This window comes from Haliotis rubra, unplaced genomic scaffold (assembly GCF_003918875.1).
Source record: "Haliotis rubra isolate DU_JTF1 unplaced genomic scaffold, ASM391887v1 Scf167, whole genome shotgun sequence".
NCBI lineage: Eukaryota > Metazoa > Mollusca > Gastropoda > Lepetellida > Haliotidae > Haliotis > Haliotis rubra.
In genome coordinates this window covers 1,369,547-1,373,870 of record NW_025765636.1, presented here as the reverse complement: position 1 = coordinate 1,373,870, position 4,324 = coordinate 1,369,547, and positions in this window count along the sequence as shown.

Here is a 4,324-nt window from a genome sequence, read left to right as displayed (position 1 = left end):
GCTGCTGACTGATGACGAAGAAACACACCGTGACTTTGACTGACTGTGAGTGAAATTAACGTAAATTAGCGCATCATCGTGTTAATATGTCAGTATTGTATTTCTTTTGTATCAGCCACCAAAGATAAACTCCAATTCACAGCCTCAATTCCGAATGCATCATGTTCTCTCACGAACAGCAGTGTTTTTGGTGGGTAAGGCTCCCCGTTTTACTTCCGAGCCTCAACGACAAATTTAGACATGAAATACCCCAGTTCTTGTTCTGACATGCTTTCTAATGTGCAGGTTAACTTTCTGTGTGAACTTCGGCGATTGTTCATAGCTATAGCCCATGCTTGAAAAGTGTTAACAGCAAATTTGTCTCGGCTTTGAGTGTTTGTAGGTATAGCCTCCAATGCACGATTTGAACCTTCATCATCATTCGCTTCAACAAAACGCTCACCTGTTGCAGTTGTTTCTATACCAAGCTGGGACTCTGTGACTTAGGACGCATGAACTAATTCTTCATCAGACTCGTCAGAAAGCATGATCCTACAAGTAATGTTTGCCAACGACTGTCGGGTTCACTTAGTACACACACAACTGCATTGATATGCTCGTAAAAAGCATGCACATGGTCGTTTGAGATCATGGCATGAACAGGTTGCGTTTTGACGAATGTTCGCAATCACGAGCACCCAGAGTAAATATAATTGGTTTGATATCTACCTAGGGGCGATATATGGACGATACCATTAGGAAAAAGGTAAGTCATCTATCACACAAGTGAAAAGTGTAGCCCACATGGTGTATGACGGTTAGCGACACACCTCTGCGGGGTGATATGGATTAAACACTCCCGGCTGCGCCTCGAGCGTTGAAATCCACATCACTCCTCAGAGGGTCGCTAACCTATACATATTGCCAATGTGACTTTAAATCTTAACTCACTCCCTCACTCAATATACTCATGGATACATACTAAAGTAGTGAAAACGGAATACAAACATAGGAATGAATATTTTATGAGGAATGCATCTATTAGAGAACTTAAGCCTGCGTAGGATCACGTGCTATCCGTGGCTCTGACACCTTTCACAGTATGTTTATCGGTTTGGCAGGGGAAATCTACCTTTTCTCAATACCTCTTGTTATGGTTGTCAAGAATGTCATTGTAGATTGTAAAACGAATCCTACAAATCTGACTAGATACACCTCCAGCGTATATATGTATTTACCTCAAATGTGTATTGTAATATTTGCGACATGTTACCGGATTATTGTATAATGGGCTGGAGGCCTTAAGTACTGATTAAATCTTTTCATGCAGTAAAAACATTTGTGTATAATATGTATTTTATGTAAAAAAAGTTATATTCCCATCGTGGAGATTATATTTGAGAGTACTATTGTGTAATATTATTGCTTCTAGTGTAGTATAAATTGATTGTTACATATCATGTGCGCAATGAAAAAAACAACGGGGATAAAAAATCCCTGTTAAAGATATATTTTCCGATGTTTCGAAACAACACTATCCTGGATTTAAGCAATATTCAAGCTTTATTGCGGAGGTCTGTAAAAAATCGAGTCTGGATCAGACAATCCTGTGATCAACAACATGAGCATCTACGCATTTGGGATACGATGACATGTGTCAACCAGGTCAGCGAGTCAGACCAGCCGACCCCGTTAATCGTCCCCTTAGGACAAGTATGGGTTGCTGAAGACAAATTATAACCCGGATGTACACGTCTCTTTAACTTGCGGCAACACGTGCGCCTTTCGTTGTTAACATTTATTCGCAGGCGATATTCGTGGCATCCACCAGCTATATTGTTATATTGTCATACCCGATACAAAGAGGGGTTAACAGTATATGTAGACAGCATGAGAACAGTCTTTTTCCTTGGGTATAGGTTTATTCAGTGACTGAAGAAAGTCACGAGACGAGCAGTCTGATTCTTTGGATCGTTAGTATTTACGTCATCCTGAATTAAACACGCACCACAAAACAAAACTATGTTTCTGTTTCCTGTCAGAATATTGCTGAGTGCGGCGTAAAACCTTACTCACTCACTCATATGTCTGAAACACTGTGCCTAAACTTATGTGTGTTCAAGACACTGGAACCGTGGACAGTTCAGCTGAATCTAGTTAAGTAAGGGTTGTTAGCAATTATATCAGAACGATTAATATTTATATTATATTTTATATTTATATTTTAATGAGCGAGCATTAGTTTTGTCGATTGTTTCGAAGTTAATCGCATACGGAAGAAATGATTTGGCATAGTAATGAGTGCTGCATTTGATAGTTTGTAAGTCAGAGCTAATTCTGTGGTTATAATTCTGTTATCAGAGGCTTGACTTGGTATGAGATTTTGAGAAATTTAGGAGAAGTACCATAGCATGTGATCAATTTGAAACGGCAAATCTTATAGACATTGGACTCATTGGTTTCTGCACCTCAAAACATATGTTAATGCAAAAGACCACTCAATCACTACAAGTGACCATTTTATTATACACTGGTCAGGATATACACTTTCTCATTGTGATGCCCCGGGTTTTGACCGTGGTTGTCAAAGTATTTCAGTATTATTACAAACAGCATTTGTCTGAAGCTCCTCAAAGATCTCAAGCGAGTTACAACTCACTTCTGCATCTGGTGTCACGAGTGAGTGAGTTAAACATAAAAGTCACTTTGGCAATATTTCAGCCATATCGTGACTAAATCAAGTCATAGAAAAAAAATGAAGGTAAATTATAAAACTTTGTCAACGAGTGAGTTAAGATTTACAGTCATATAGGCAATATTTCAGCCATAGCGTGACTTAAAAAGTTAGAAATTGATAATAAATGGAATTAAATTACAACAACCTGTCGACGAAGGACAGTAAAAAGTACTACAATATCACAGATAGAAACGTAAAACAAGTAATTAAATTTAAAACATTTTATCTATAGAGGACAACACAATATAGAAGCAGGCTATAGATTGCCAACAACTGAAGGTAGAACACCATACTAGGGACCGTGGGGACTTACAGTACATTTGCTTGCTGCATGGGCCTTAGCTGGATTTACACCATCCCTTCAGCTGATAACAATTTAGACAAATCTAGCCTTACATTATCTGGTGTCACGAAGTTACTTCACACAGGAAACACTTCTCTACATGACTGCATTTCTTCTGTATCATCACTGATGAAGTGGATACCAAGGCGACACAGTGCGTTATGTTAACAGGTCTTTCTACAGATTTCCGGTATGTTAATGGGCTGTTATCAATCCATCTGCCTCCGTCAGAATGTATCTGCAGACCTACCCAGATACCACTCCGGAACATCGCCCCACTCAGAAAACCAGAAACTCCTGAAAATGTTTCGTTTGAGATTCAAATTGCCATCAAACATGCTTCCGGATTTAACGAACGTGGGACCACAACGTCAAGAATAAACACATTGCAGCGACACTTTCTGCATTGTAAAGTATACTCATAGATACATACTAAGGAGGTAAAAACGAAAAGGAAACATGGGAAATGTCAAATTTTACAGCTGATGTCAATGTTTCCAGAAAATTTTGCTTTTGTCAAAACCCACAGTAATGGTGGTCAAGAGCACAAATCGGCAAATATCATAACACGATGTGAACGTTACCAGACATTCGGTTTTCTTCCATAACAGGGAGCCCGTGAAGATCCGGGTTAGAATTGATCTTCAGTAACCCTTGCTTGTCGTAAGAGGCGACTAACGGGATCGGGTGGTCAGGCCCGCTGACTTGGTTGACACATGTCATCGTATCCCAATTGCGTAGATCGATGCTCATGATGTTGGTCACTGATTTGTCTGGTCAAGATTCTATTGTTCACAGTAGTTGATTGAGTGAGTTAATATTTAACGTCACATCGGCAATATCTTAGCCATATCGTGACGAAAACAATTTATACAATAAAAATGAAAACATTTTGAAGAGTAAAATCTGTCGAAGATGGACACTATTATTTACAGACCGCCGGAATATTGCTGAGAGCGGCGTAAAACTAAACTCACTCACTTTCTCCAAAATCAGTATGACACACGGTGATATTGTTACTAAATTCATTTTCAAAGCGGCGTCGAACTCAACCAAATCATGCTAGTATGGAATGCAAAACATTAAACCCTTACCCTGTGACTTCAAGTACCTATGGATTGCTTTGTATTCCTTTTCTGATTTCATCCCAACCAAATCACCTCCTTTGTCCGAGCAACGATTGCGGGCCTCCATCCATGTAATTCTTGTGTAGCCTTTGACGTAGATGACGCACATAGATACCTTCGACATGTACGTAAATCCCT